This window comes from Aquarana catesbeiana, linkage group LG05 (assembly GCF_042186555.1).
Source record: "Aquarana catesbeiana isolate 2022-GZ linkage group LG05, ASM4218655v1, whole genome shotgun sequence".
Lineage (NCBI taxonomy): Eukaryota > Metazoa > Chordata > Amphibia > Anura > Ranidae > Aquarana > Aquarana catesbeiana.
In genome coordinates, this window is record NC_133328.1 from 344314904 (window position 1) to 344331048 (window position 16145).

Below are 16145 nucleotides of genomic sequence, written 5' to 3' on the forward strand. Positions count from 1 at the left end.
GAGAGTGCTGCAAAAAAGTAAGTAGTTGTGCTGTGTTCCTATTCTTTTTGTCTTTATTACGTTCGTGCTGCTCCATGTGCTTTTCTTAAGTGTTGTACAGTTTAAAATGGCAACTTTCATGTTCATGGGCACATTATTCGTTCGTATCAAACATTTTTCTTTCGGCCTATAAAACACCATTGTTTAGGCCATATGCATTTGCCCACATTTTTTAGGGCATACTTGTATGAAAAATATTTGGTTGTGTAGATGGGTTTGTTACTAGAATGAAATGCAAACTAGATTCTGTGTAAGGAGAGGACACTCAGCAGCTGTTTTCACATCTGGACGCTGGAGCACTAGTGTGGGACACAAGAACACCATTTTTATTAGGGGGCCCACACAGGTGCTCCAGTGTATACTATAGGGGGGTCTCCATCTGTGAAGCTTGTACAAAACAGGTAAAGTCTTGAAGCTTGACAACGGACAATAAAAATTCTACATCTTGGAACTCTGCAAAAATAGACAATTGTACACCACTTAATCAAATATCTGTGTGCTAATTATACACCCCTCATCCAAGGAGACCAGAGACCCCCCACCTCGGGAAGAAGGGGAAATACCCTCAACTCAAGAAGAGCAGGAGGAGGAAGAAGACCTGGTGGAAATTGGCAACTCACAACAGGTGAGTGTCTGCGACCACAGGCTCAGGTAAGAGATGGATGCCGGCATATTTATAATACCTGTTTTTTTGTGGTTTTCTCTCTTTTTAGGTGATCGTGATGTTGTGGATCCAGGGCTTTTCACCTCGGAAAGTGCACAGATCCTGATTGGGGAGATCATGGGGTGTAATTTAGCTTTGGAAAACATCAAGAAAAACATCAATGAGGTTATTCAAAAAAATAATAACATCATTGATGTTTTGGGGAGAGTTTAATCCAAATCCCTTTGTTTTTTTGTGTGCTACAATGTTAAAAATGTTTTAGCGATTTTTAGAAAAGCCAAATTTTGAGGATGCACATAGTGTGTCAACATGTGCTATCTGCCATCACGGGAGATCAATGGACGCATTTTGGGGGTGCAACCCCTTCCTCAATAATAAAGTAGCTGAGAGGAAGGGGTTGCTCCCCCAAAACACGTCCCTTGATCCCCCGTGATGGCAGCTAGCACATGTTGACATTCGTAAATTGTTGTGCATCTTCAAAATTTGGCTCTTCCTGGGGTGACTTCACCCCATCTGAAAGCAATATCAAACACAGTTCCTAAATACTCATGTCTGATATTGCCTTCAAGTTTTACCATATGTGAGTTCAAGATTTGTGTCTTTCTTGTTGTTTTGAAACATGCCTGTTTTATCTTAAATGGACATTTCTATTTTTGATAATGCCACCCCAAAAATTGTTATACAACAAACATGTTGGTTTGTTTTAAAAACCTTTTCTAAATGCACATGTGATTGTGCAGGTATTAAAAAGATTATTAATCAAGAATTTGTGGATTATTGTCTCAACGCTACAACACTTTTGTGGTGATGTAATTGCTGCTTTCTGTGACAATGGGTGTTATTTCCTAAGGGCAAATCCACTTTGCACTACAAGTGCAGTTTCAGTGCATTTTCAAGTGCACTTGTAGTGCAAAGTGTATTTGACTTTAGTAAATAACACCCAACAGTGCTTTGTATAAGGTTACACAATCACGCCATTTTCAGGACTCACCACATTTCGGTCAGGGTCAGCCTTCAGGTCTGGTATGGATTTTAAGGGGAACCCCGCGCCAAAAAAAAAAAAAACGGCGTGGGGTCCCCCCAAAAATCCATACCAGACCCTTATCTGAGCACGCAACCTGGCAGGCCGCAGGAAAAGAGGGGGGGACGAGAGTGCGGTCCCCCCCTCCTGAACCGTACCAGGCCACATGCCCTCAACATTGGGAGGGTGCTTTGGGGTAGCCCCCAAAACACCTTGTCCCCATGTTGATGAGGACAAGGGCCTCATCCCCACAACCCTGGCCGGTGGTTGTGGGGGTCTGCGGGCGGGGGGCTTATCGGAATCTGGAAGTCCCCTTTAACAAGGGGACTCCCAGATCCCGCCCCCCCGTGTGAAATGGTAAGGGGGTACTTACTGTTGTATATGTTGTAATATGTTCACCGTTTTATGTGGGACATTATTATTATACGTACACATACAGTGAATATTGACCAGGCCAGAATTCAATTGACAATGGTTGGTTTGTCCAAGTCAACTGAATTTTAACATATCAAGGGGACAGCTGAAGACTCTTTGATGTGTTGATCTTATGCAAGTCTACCTAGGTGTGTGAGGTGAGGTATGGTCTTGAAACCTAATTGAACATTTCAAAGGGTACATTGTTTAAAGGACCATAGAAGAAGTATTTATTGATGGTAATTAGACTTGAGGGGCTAACAATAGGATCAAAGAGTATTTTGGGTTGACCTAGCAGAAACTCCCTCCTAGTGGACTAGTATTTCATAGAGGACATTCAAGCTGGCACTTAGTTTAAGTTAGGCTTGTCTGTGTATGGCTGGGAACACACAGGCCTAGGAATATGGGTCTCTGAATTATATCTACTCTGTCGGATTTTTTTGTCATCTGTGGACTTTATTCTGTGTTGGAAGTCAATAAAGTGCATCTCTCTGGAAGAATTGGGTTGCTGCGGAAGAGTACTTACATCATCATCATTATAATAACCACTAATTAATTATCATACCACTATACTACTACTATCCACTCTCTACCTGTACCATACTACTATACCCGATCACTACATTGGTGCCGTTCAAGCGACCAGAAGAGCATTTTCGGACTTAGTAACAGAAGTCGGTGGTGACAACAATCCTGTGAGGTGGACAGAAGTCTGATGAGGAACCAAGAGCTGTGCTGTGACTCTAATGTCTGGTTGTGACATAAGAGAGTCTGATCTACAAATTTAAACAAGTTGGGAACTCCAGAATTATTCTCTGGAGACTGGAAACAACAACAAAAAAAAAGACTGTGTCGTGTACCAGAAGACCTGGAAGCTGAAGGAGTAACTAATGCGGTGAGTAAAATATTTCTTTTTTTTTTTAAATTATTAGTAATATAGTCAAAATGCTTACTCAGTGTGAAGCTAGTGTCAGTTCTGATAAAGTTAACAGATGGGTATTAAAATGTATTAAGCGCCATGGCGGTCCTTATGAAATTCCAGAAAAATGTAAGCAGACGTGGACGATGATGAAGGAATTTTTAGAGAAAAATGTTTTTGATAGCAAAATTTCAGAAAGTAAAAGAAAAGGTTGCATTATACAGGGCTTGTTATCTTGCTGTTTAACAATGGAAAGTTCTTTGAATGGTATGGTTGAGGAAATTGCGCAGTTACAGAAGGCAGTTTATAATAGCAACAATGTTTGTGAGAGGTTACAAAACCAGACACTGAGACAGTAAATTTAAAATTGCATGCAGTTACCATTGGTGAAGCCTTAATTGAGAAATCTAAACGTTGTGATGAATTATTAGAGGAAAATGAGAGATTAAAATTAAGAATTATGGAATTAGAGAAGAGATCTCAGGAATGCAGATATGCATCAAATCTTGGATTCAGCTATCTTCAGCAAAATACAGACACAGACTTTCTATCAAATGAAACAGAACCTCATATTAAATCTGATAATTCATTACCAGCTGCCCCCACTGTGACTACCACAGTTTATAACAATAATAATAATACAGGTGAAGTTCAGCTTGTAATGAAGCCTTTGAAATCAAAAGAATTAGACGCAATTCTTAAAGAAATAGGAATGGTTCCATACCATGATTTAAACAGATTTTTAAAATGGTTTTGTGATGTGCAGCAGGTCAGAGATATGTACAATCTCAACCCATCTGACTTAGAAAGAGTTTTGCAACATTCTGTAGGAAGTGGTCTTTGGATGAGAATTAAACAGATCTGTATTCAGCCTCTGAGGACAAGGGACATATTACTGGAATTATTATGTGTTTTGTATGGTGTACGTTCTGATGTTACTATTCATGGGAAGATCCAACAAATGCAAAATGAATCTCCTTATGAATTGTCACACAGGATAGCAACTATTATGGAATTATTGGTCGGTAATAATCTTGCATTTGAGCATGGGGGCTTGATACATATGAGTATGTTTCTAGATGCGTTGCATGAAGATATCAAACAAAATATTTTATTAGTTACCCCAAATCCTCATGATTTAAAAGACATGTTATTGAGAGCAGCCCATTTATGGAGAAAGTCAAATGAGCAGGCTGTCAAAATTGATTTAGCCACATTGTTTAGGACAAATACTGAACATAAAGATCAGAAGATAATATCCTATGATAACACCCAGAGAGGACACACCGGGTCATACATAGGTGATATTAATATGAAAAACAGAGCTGAACAAAATAATAATAAGAAAAGGTCCAAGACTTGGATATCGTTTTCTCAGTTAGAATAGAAATATGACCACCTGAAGATTGAGTATGACAAGATGAGAGGGGAACGTGATAAATTATTAGAGCAGTTGAAGGGAGTACAGGGTGTCATGAATGTACAATATGTACATTCTCCAGATCTGTTTTTGAATGCAGATGACACTTCTCTAGCAGTGGGGGTGAATTAGCTTCGTACTGTATATGTGTAAATAGTGTTTTGTTTTAACTTCAAACAACGTTTAAGGACCTTGCTAATTAGTTTTGTTGGAGAGTTTCTTTGTCTTTCAGATATTGACATTTAAATGATGGTGAATAGCAGAAGCACAGTCTGAAATTGCTGGCTAGTGGGGGAGAAACGCTGAATAGACAATATATCTCTATACAAGGAATTATAAAGCATCAAGCAATGGACCTTTTTCCTTTTTCTTCAACACCCTAATTTTTAATTTTTCTCCCTTTTCCTGATATATTTTGCTTTTCATTTTTTATTTTCTTTATGTTTTATTTTCTTGAACTTTATCTTAAAACCAAAGAGAAGCATTTAAACCTAAAATAATTTTCATGACATCTGTACATATTACATAATGCGTATTGATCAATATATTTGACATCTAAGGTGAGATGCTGCACAATGGCTTGGCAGAGCATAAATTTAGTATGTTGGGTGGTTTTCCTAAATTTATAAGAGGGGTGAGTGAAATTCATCACTCTAGTCATGATTTGAAACTTTGTTGATTCAGTTGTTCATAATATGCTAAAGGCTATGACATATATGGATGAAAAAGACCTTTCTACCTTTCATGGTGAAGATACTGGCAAGAATTTCCACTGCCGCTTTGTCTGGATAGAAGATCTGATAAACACTGATGACTATCTGAACCATTGTGTGGGGGTATATCTATATGTATATGTTGGTATACCATTCAGGTGTAATTATGGACTGAATGATCCAAGTAACTGCTTTATTGAAGGCAATGAGGGGTCGGCCTACAGCAAATTACAAAAGCAAATTGTGGCTGGCAACCAACAAAGATGGACTCATGAATGTCAAGTGCAAGGAAATAGTTTGCAGCACAGTTTTTACTGCCATATCCAAACCTTTTCTACCTTGAAAGTGAGTGCTGGTACATTGATAGTTCTTCTTACTATAAAGATGAAAGTAGAGTGTTTGCGTAAAAGCATCTTTAAAAAAGGAAAGCTTGAGACTGGAGATGAAAAGAATCCTGGACTTATGTGGATTGGAGCTCCCAGAGCAGAGCATACCAAGTTAATTTCGGTGAGATGGTGAGAGATGTGATGAAGACAGACCGAAGAATGGACTGTGACATCAGCTCGTCTTTGCGCAATATTCAAGATCTTGATGTGATATAATAAGGCCTAACAGCTTTATGGGCCACTGATGTTTACCAAATCCTTTTCCAGTCATAGTATAAAAGTTATATTATCTAATAACTATTTCATGGGGATATTTTAGAGGCTGGTGAAGACAGATGTAACCAGTTTCAACTTCATATTTTATATGAGCCATTGTAAAGCATCCAGTACCTTTTTTTTGTTGTTTGATTTATGGGTAAGTTCTAGTAGTTAGAACCGACCCAAGTGGGGGTATATGTTGTAATATGTTCACCGATTTATGTGGGACATTATTATTATATGTACACATACAGTCAATATTGACCAGGCCAGAATTCAATTGACAATGGTTGGTTTGTCCAAGTCAACTGAATTTTAACATATCAAGGGGACAGCTGAAGACTCTTTGATGTGTTGATCTTATGCAAGTCTACCTAGGTGTGTGAGGTGAGGTATGGTCTGGAAACCTAATTGAACATTTCAAAGGGTACATTGTTTAAAGGACCATAGAAGAAGTATTTATTGATGGTAATTAGACTTGAGGGGATAACAATAGGATCAAAGAGTATTTTGGGTTGACCTAGCAGAAACTCCCTCCTAGTGGACTAGTATTTCATAGAGGACATTCAAGCTGGCATTTAGTTTAAGTTAGGCTTGTCTGTGTATGGCTGGGAACACACAGGCCTAGGAATATGGGTCTCTGAATTATATCTACTCTGTCGAATTTTTTTGTCATCTGTGGACTTTGGACTTTGTTCTGTGTTGGAAGTCAATAAAGTGTATCTCTCTGGAAGAATTGGGTTGCTGCGGAAGAGTACTTACATCATCATCATTATAATAATCACTAATTAATTATCATACCACTATACTACTACTATCCACTCTCTACCTGCACCATACTACTATACCCGATCACTGCACTTACCCCTACAATTTCACTAAAAAACTGTCAAAAATGTTAAAAATGACAAGAGACAGTTTTTGACAATTCCTTTATTTAAATGCTTCTTCTTTCTTCTATCTTCCTTCATCTTCTTCTTCTTCTGGTTCTTCCTCCGGCGTTCTCGTCCAGCATCTCCTCCGCGGCGTCTTCTATCTTCTTCTCCTCGGGCCGCTCCGCACCCATGGCATGGGGGGAGGCTCCCACTCTTCTCTTCATTTTCTTCTCTTCTTCCTTCTTCTCTTCTTCATTTTCTTCTCCGGGCCGCTCCGCACCCATGCTGGCATGGAGGGAGGCTCCCGCTGTGTGATGGCGTCTCCTCGTCTGACAGTTCTTAAATAATGGGGGGCGGGGCCATCCGGTGACCCCGCCCCCCTCTGACGCACGGGACATGATGGGACTTCCCTGTGGCATTCCCCGTGACGTCACAGGGAAGTCCCGTCAAGTCACCGTGCGTCAGAGGGGGGTGGGTTCACCGGGTGGCCCCGCCCCCCGTTATTTAAGAACCGTCAGACGAGGAGACGCCGCCACACAGCGGGAGCCTCCCTCCATGCCAGCATGGATGCGGAGTGGCCCGGAGAAGAAAATGAAGAAGAGAAGAAGAGAAGAAGAGAAGAAGAGAAGAAGGAAGTAGAAAACGAAGAGAAGAGCGGGAGCCTCCCCCCATGCCATGGGTGCGGAGCGGCCTGAGGAGAAGAAGATAGAAGATGCCGCGGAGGAGATGCTGGACGAGAACGCCGGAGGAAGAACCAGAAGAGCCAGAAGATCCAGAAGAAGAAGATGAAGGAAGATAGAAGAAAGAAGAAGCATTTAAATAAAGGAATTGTCAAAAACTGTCTCTTGTCATTTTTAACATTTTTGACAGTTTTTTAGTGAAATGGTAGGGGTAAGTACCCCGTTACCATTTCACACGGGGGGGGCCGGGATCTGGGGGTCCCCTTGTTAAAGGGGGCTTCCAGATTCCGATAAGCCCCCCGCCCGCAGACCCCCACAACCACCGGCCAGGGTTGTGGGGATGAGGCCCTTGTCCTCATCAACATGGGGACAAGGTGTTTTGGGGGGCTACCTCAAAGCACCCTCCCAATGTTGAGGGCATGTGGCCTGGTACGGTTCAGGAGGGGTGGGCTGCACTCTCGTCCCCCCTCTTTTCCTGCAGCCTGCCAGGTTGCGTGCTCGGATAAGGGTCTGGTATGGATTTTTGGGGGGACCCCACGCCTTTTTTTTTTTTTTTGTGTGGGGTTCCCCTTAAAATCCATACCAGACCTGAAGGGTCTGGTATGGAATTTAGGGGGAACCCCACGTCATTTTAAAAAAAAAAATTGTCCGGGGTTCCCCTTAATATCCATACCAGACCTGAAGGGCCTGGTATGGAATTTAGGGGGACCCCCACGTCATTTTTTTTTCTTTATTTTGGTTCGGGGTTCCCCTGTGGGGAATTCCCATGCCGTTTTTATCAATGAACTTCTATGTGTATTGTCGGCAATGCAATAGCCGCGAGTAGTTTTAAATGGGTTTTTTCCTTCGAAATGTCATTTTGCTGTCAGACTGTTCTAAACACGGGAAACATGCGCCCCTTTACAGGCATACTATAGACACCCCCCAGCTACGAAATTTAAAGGGATATTACACTTTTATTGTTTGACTTTAAGGATTATTAAAATCACTGCTCCTGAAAAAACGGCCGTTTTTAAAACTTTTTTTTCCATTGATCCATGTCCCCTGGGGCAGGACCCAGGTCCCCAAACACTTTTTATGACAATAACTTGCATATAAGCCTTTAAAATTAGCCCTTTTGATTATTCATGTTCGTGTCCCATAGACTTTAACGGTGTTCGCGCGTTCAAACAAACTTTTTTCCTGTTCGCATGTTCTGGTGCGAACCGAACAGGGGTGTGTTCGGCTCATCCCTATTGGCAGACCCCTGGACAGGTAAGAAGTGTCATAATACAAAGATATAAATACACACTGTACACATTTGAGCACATTTGGACATTCTGCTATTACCTATCAAGATAATAATAGTATACAAAAACTTTAAACAGTACCATTTGAAAGTATACAGGCAGGCCCTTGCACTACATGCTTTGGGGAATTCATCCATAAATCTGACCACAAAAGAGGTGGGTATAGTGTGTATGGGTTTGGCAAAGTCAGCAGATGATTGAGGATAGATAGAGTATTGGGATCAGCTGACTTAGCAGTTGGGGGGGAGGGAGGGTTAAATATAATTTGGGAACACCACAAAAAAAAGGCCTCTGCCACTCTGTCTGAATTTAATGCACAAATCAGATTTCTAAACATTTTAGGGGGCGTTTGGGGTAAAGCACTACTATGGAGATGATAAAATACATTGTTAAGTGACTACATGATGTGAATATAGGGCAGGAGAGCATGCTGGGGAGGTAAGTGAAGGCAAATATGTATGAAGGAGCAAAAAAAAAACAAAACATAAAATTCCAGCATGCATGAGGACAAAGGGGACATTCACAGCATATTACATCATGGTAATTAGGGAATGAGGAAAGAAATACAATACATTAGCAAACATTATATACAATAAAATGTGATATTAAAGGATAAAAATCTTACCTTCATATACTCCTTCTGCAGGATCTGGATGATGGCAGAACAGGTCTCCGGGATAATGATTCCCAGAGCCTGGGGGGAGATGCCTGTTGAGAACTTCAAGTCCTGCAGGCTTCTCCCCGTCGCCAAGTACCGCAGGGTAGCAACGAGCCTTTGCTCCGGAGTGATGGCTTGCCTCATGCAGGTATCCTGCCTGCTGATATAGGGGGTCAGCGAAGCCAACGGTGAAATACGGAGTCCGTCATCCGCAGAAAGTTCCTGAAATCCTCAGGATTATTCTCACGGATCTCACGGAGCAAAGGCATATGACAGAACTGGTCACGCTGAAGCAACCAATTCTTGGTCCATGAACTCCTCCCCACCCTGTTCATGGACTGGACTTGTGTCAAGGTCAGGACCCCAACACCAAGCCCCCACACAGCACGAACTCTACGAGGAGTACATATATGCAACATGGCTAGAAAACGGTCGGCTGCTCAGAACGAAGTAACAGAACGCACTGAAGAACAGCAAGGCCTGTGAAGAGCGACCTGAAAAACAGCAACGAACGAACAAGAACACAATGACTAATCAAAGTCATGCGTAGCTTGATTGCACGCACTGAAGAGCAGATACAAACCCACAAGCACAAACTGAACCGCAGAAAACGATCTGAAAGCCACGAGTCTGAAAAAGCACGAATCGTCTCTCACCAAACTTTTACTAACAAGAGATTAGCAAAAGGAGCCCAAAGGGTGCTGCGCTTGGTTCTGAAATGGCCTTTTCTAGTCTCGTCGTACGTGGTTGACGTCACAGCGTTCTTGGCGATCGGAAATTCCGACAACTTTGTGCGACCGTGTGTACGCAAAATAAGTTTGAGCCAACATCCGTCGGAAAAAATCCACGGATTTTGTTGTCGGAATGTCCGATCAATGTCCGACCGTGTGTACGGGGCATAAGTCTTACTGTTATACTGTAATGTTACTTTGTTTTATTGTTAACCATCATTTGCTTAGCAGGTACGCCATTCAGTTGCAGCGCAGATTTATTTATCTTGACAGCAACAGCGTTTGCTCCCACGATACATAAAGCCGTGACTCCAGTGCTGTTGGAGGTGATTTCACCACCACAGTTACATACTTCAGCATATATGCTGAAGCATGGGGGCAGCAGAGGGTGGAGGAGTGATTTGCTCCTAACTTTTGCGGGAGGATGCCCCCATGCTTCAGCATATATATATACGGTGCATGCATGCCCATCATTAGAAGTGGGTGGATGAAGGGAGGTATTGTAATGGTGGGCATACCCACCGATCAATCTCTTTTTTTTGTTCAGCCCACAAGCTGCATGAAAAAAAAGTTTACAATATATGCCCAACAAGGACCAGCAACATACTAGTATGTTGCTGAAATTTGAGTGGTTATACCAGAATGATGCCTGCAGGTTTAGGTATCATCTTGGTATCATTCTTTTCAGCCAGCGGTTGGCTTTCATGTTAAAGCATTCCTAGCGGCTAATTAGCCTCTAGACTGCTTCTTCCATGTTTTTCTCTGGCTCTCCTGTCCCACCAGGGAACCTGAGAATGCAGCCGGTGATTCAGCCAGCTGACCATAGAGCTGATCAGAGACCATAATGGCTCCAAACATCTCTATGGCCTAAGAAACCAGAAGCTACAAGCATTTCATGACTTAGATTTCGCCGGATGTAAACAGCGCCATTGGGAAATTGGGAAAGCCTTTTATCACACCGATATTGGTGTGGTCAGATGCTTTGAGGGCAGAGGAGAGATCTATGGTCTAATAGACCCCAATTTTTTTAAAAAAGAGTACCTGTCACTACCTATTGCTATCATAGGGGATATTTACATTCCCTGAGATAACAATAAAAATGATTTAAAAAAAATGAAAGGAACAGTTTAAAAATAAGATAAAAAAGCAAAAAAAATAAAGAAAAAAAAAAAAAAAGCACCCCTGTCCCCCCTGCTCTTGCGCAAAGGCAAACTCAAGCGTCGGTCTGGCATCAAATGTAAACAGCAATTGCACCATGCATGTGAGGTATCACCGCGATCAGATCAGATAATTTTAGCAGTAGACCTCCTCTGTAAATCTAAAGTGGTAACCTGTAAAGGCTTTTAAAGGCTTTTAAAAATGTATATAGTTTGTCGCCATTGCACATTTGCGCAAAATTTTAAAGCATGCCATGTTTTGTATTCATGTACTCGGCCTAAGATCATCTTTTTTTATCTCATCAAAAATTTGGGCAATATAGTGTGTTTTAGTGCATTAAAATTTTAAAAAGTGTGTTTTTTCCCCCAAAAATGCGTTTGAAAAATCGCTGCGCAAATACTGTGTGAAAAAAATGAAACACCCACCATTTTAATCTCTAGGGCATTTGCTTTAAAAAAATATATAATGTTTGGGGGTTCAAAGTAATTTTCTTGCAAAAAAAAAAATATTTTTTTCATGTAAACAAAAAGTGTCAGAAAGGGCTTTGTCTTCAAGTGGTTAGAAGAGTGGGTGATGTGTGACATAAGCTTCTAAATGTTGTGCATAAAATGCCAGGACAGTTCAAAACCCCCCCAAATTACCCCATTTTGGAAAGTAGACACCCCAAGCTATTTGCTTAGAGACATGTCGAGTCCATGGAATATTTTATATTGTGACACAAGTTGCGGGAAAAAGACACATTTTTTTTTTTGCACAAAGTTGTCACTAAATGATATATTGCTCAAACATGCCATGGGAATATGTGAAATTACACCCCAAAATACATTCTGTTGCTTCTCCTATAGTTATCATTTGGGGGGTTGTACTGCCCTGCCATTTCACCCCCTTAAGAAATTACATATATAACTAGTTATAACTTTTGCGCAAACCAATAAATATACGCTTATTGACATTTTTTCTACCAAAGACATGTGGCCGAATACATTTTGGCCTAAATGTATGACTAAAATTGAGTTTATTTGATTTCTTTTTATAACAAAAAGTAGAAAATATCATTTTTTTTCAAAATTTTCAGTCTTTTTCCATTTATAGCGCAAAAAATAAAAACCGCAGAGGTGATCAAATACCATCAAAAGAAAGCTCTATTTGTGGGAAGAAAAGGATGCAAATTTCATTTGGGTACAGCATTGCATGACCGCGCAATTAGCAGTTAAAGCGATGCAGTGCCAAATTGTAAAAAGAGCTCTGGTCAGGAAGGAGGTAAATCCTTCCGGGGCTGAAGTGGGTAAACTAAAGTTCATCCTCCATCTCCCAGGGAATTTGGATATCCTTTCTTAATCCTGACTTGGTTAAATTGATGATAGGCAACTCCTATCCTCATATTGATTAGTGGTTCCAAATTAATAATAACTACTGCAGTAGGGAACAGACACAAAAGATACACTCAGCATCTTTCCAAATAACTGTTCTGCTTTATTATGATGCAATTTAAGGTTTTTATACACATGATTACGTAGGTATCACATTAATATTAAAATTGTAGGTTTATGGTAACAAGGGGTGTTACATAGGCAGGCTAATTCTAATCAGGACTCGAAAGAATGTAAACATGTACTGAAAACATTATTAGTGCTGTGAGGGCAGTGTGCAATACATACAAAATAGAATACAATTATATACATAACTTACAAATTTCCATTACAGTCTCCCCTCTTTTAATCAATATTTTGATCACTAACCATACCTGCTATCACCTTTAACCTGGAACCTCCACATGCTTATGTGGAGGTAGTCCTGGCCAAAGAGGCAAAAAAACTCCATTGTGGAGAAAATAATAGCTGAGCAACTTTTTCATTACAAAACGACTTTTCATTGTGAAAAACAAATGATTGATAAGACATATTTACAGAGTACTGGCTGTACACTCCTGTAGCCAGAATGACCTTTTAGCTTAATTGTGGGGATGCTGACTTATCAGCATATGTAAACACAGACAATTCTACATAAAATAGAAGACGTACAAAAGACAAATCTGACTTCAACATGGCTAAACTACTTTTCAAATATATATATATCCCTTACAATTAAAGTAATTGAATCAAAAAGTACCCTAGACTGTGATCACAAGAGGGAAACAAATCAAACACAGAGATTTCTTTAATTTAGTCATTTTTGCAGTGTCTGGTGTGGATCCAGGTGACTTTTCCTTCAACTTTTGCAAAAACTGTACATGAAATAGATGCTGTATTGAGTCTCCAAACATTTCCTTATATATTAATGTCTCTTAACAATCCACAAGACACCTGGCTTTAGTTTTAGATCCTTCCAAACTTTTAGGATCTGGAATTGGGGAGAGAAAACACATAAATGAGTTTGTCAAAAACCTTAAAAGATCAGCAGCATTCTCTGTGAGATCCAAATGGAGGACTTCAGCTGCTGAGACAAAATATAGGCAAGTGAGTAACACACTCATAAACCAAATCCCATAGGGAGAGAGTCCAACATCCCCCTTAGAGGCTTGATAAAATATAAGAAAACATTCAGGCCAGAGTTTTCTAGTTTCTTACTCTACTTTGTCCGCTACATTGTAGACAGTAGGGGGTGTAAAAATAAAACCTTTAAAACTTCTAGTAAGGACTCTCCTATAAAAATGATTTCCTCTGTTACTCTCTGTACATTCTGCTTTTTTTTTATATATTTACAAACTACTTCTGATAACACTTTTTACTGTGGCCTTTGCGGTAGCATTTGCCACTGGACATCCAAAAAACATGTCTATACAGACACAATGCATACTTGTAAGATCCTAACTTGGGCATCTGGATATAATTTTTTGTAATCTCTGGAAGGGATGTTCAGATTTTGGTAACACCTTTGTTAATAGGTAAAACAAGAAGTGGTATGTTATAAAAACAACTGTGGTGAAGCCTGGGTCTATCCCATGCTCATTTACTAAGGCAGCCATAACTGCTTGTGACTGATGCAACGGTCCATGTGTCAAACTGGAGGGAAAAGAGTGACTGGCAGACATAAATGATCACCTTTTCCAAAGTCCTGTTTCATAAGACGTTGCCCCCTGTGAACCACTTGTTATTCTCATTCTGGGGTCCTTAAAGTTGAATTACTAATCCCAGCTATACTGGGCCAGAACTAGGGTGGAATCTGTGAGTTGCACAGACCCATCAAGTGTCCGGGGCTGTAAATGCAGCATCCTTAGACACCTGGTCTGCTTCCATGTGTGAAAATTAATATGGCTACCTCAGCAAGAACCTGGAAGGCTGAAAACAGCCAATCAAATTAACTTGGCATGCTTTATTGGTTTACCTGCCGAAGTAAAAACAAACTTATGGCCCTTCAAATGGAACCAAAAGCTCTCTATATCTCGACTATCTATATAAATATACACTCTTTTTATAGCTCACAGGCTTTGCTAAAACATGGAGCTCTGCGTCTTGAGCTGGGGAAAAAAAGGATCCAATGACTTTGAATACAAAGCATCCTTATGGGTGATAAACTGCATACTCAAATCTATAAAAAATGTAATATCTGGGTCTTCAGGGAGTGTGTCCTGCACTGGGCTCACAGCAGCTGATTCCTACACCATCAATTTAACACATGTGGTTTTTCCTTTCTTTTGAATAAATGTACGCGTTTTTCATTGTTAGATTTGTACATAAACAAACTCATATTTTAAACCTTTCATTAGACAAACATTTAGTTAGCTGTATATTTGCTGCGTAGAACATTGGACCATTAAAAATTAAATGTTTTACCAAAACAATATATAACTTTGTCTAATAGCACCTTTGCATAAAGCTACAGCTCTGATATATCGGGATGAACCCTTCATTACTGGGTCCAGCTTGGATAAATATATTACAATGGCTTGTTTTCTATCATGCTGTTTGTGTAAGAACTGCAGTTTCATGTTTCAAAAGACAACCTTTTCCTGGAAATATTATAATAAATGATAACAATACCCTGCGGTCATGAAGAGATGCCCATAAATCCAAAATATTCTTCTGCTTATACCACTGTACATACAAGGAAAAGGGGCACATCATTTCACAATCCACACATTCTGCTTTGGATTTCATAAATAAAAATAAATAAAACAAAAGGACCAAGAATCTGTATGATGGACCAGAAAGCATCAAAAACTAAAAAAAAACAACTGGCTGCAGGTGGCATCTATCCTAACAGGGTGTGTGGACTTGATGTGATGGGTCTCTTATATTTAAATTTTATTTATTATTACTCTCACATCATGGACCGCACATCAAGTTATTATCAAGAACCTTAAAATTTAATTTTCGTATAAAAACTTCTTATGTATCCCATCCATCTTGGCTTTGTTAAATATTATGGCAGCTGTATTCCAAATAACAACCTCATCTTTTTTTTTTTTTTTTCCCTCCCTCCCCCCTCCCTCCCCCCTCCCCCTCCCACCCCTGTGCACTGCCCATGGTCTTATTTAGTGGGTAGTTACATCTTGATTTTTTCCGCATAACTCCATGTTTTTTTAAACTCCTTCCAACATTTCCAATTGTCTACTTCTCTCTTTTCCTCTTTATACAAAGAAAACTGCTCCATGGTGTGGGTCTCCTCCACGGCATTTATCCAGTCCCACACCTCTGGACTTTCTTTTCCCCACCAGTTTTTGGGGATTAATCTTTTTGCTGCATTCAATAGATGTGGAACCAGAGATGTTTTATATTGTTTCACACTTCCTTCTATGCCATGGAAGAGAACCACCCATGGGTCCTCCTTCACCTCTATTTTTGTAATCTCCTTTATCAAACTCAAGATTTTTTTCCAATATTTCCCAATTACCGGGCAACTCCACCATAAGTGAGCCATAGTGCCCATCTCTCCACATCCCCGCCAGCACTCTGCCGATTTCCCCTGTTGGAATTTACT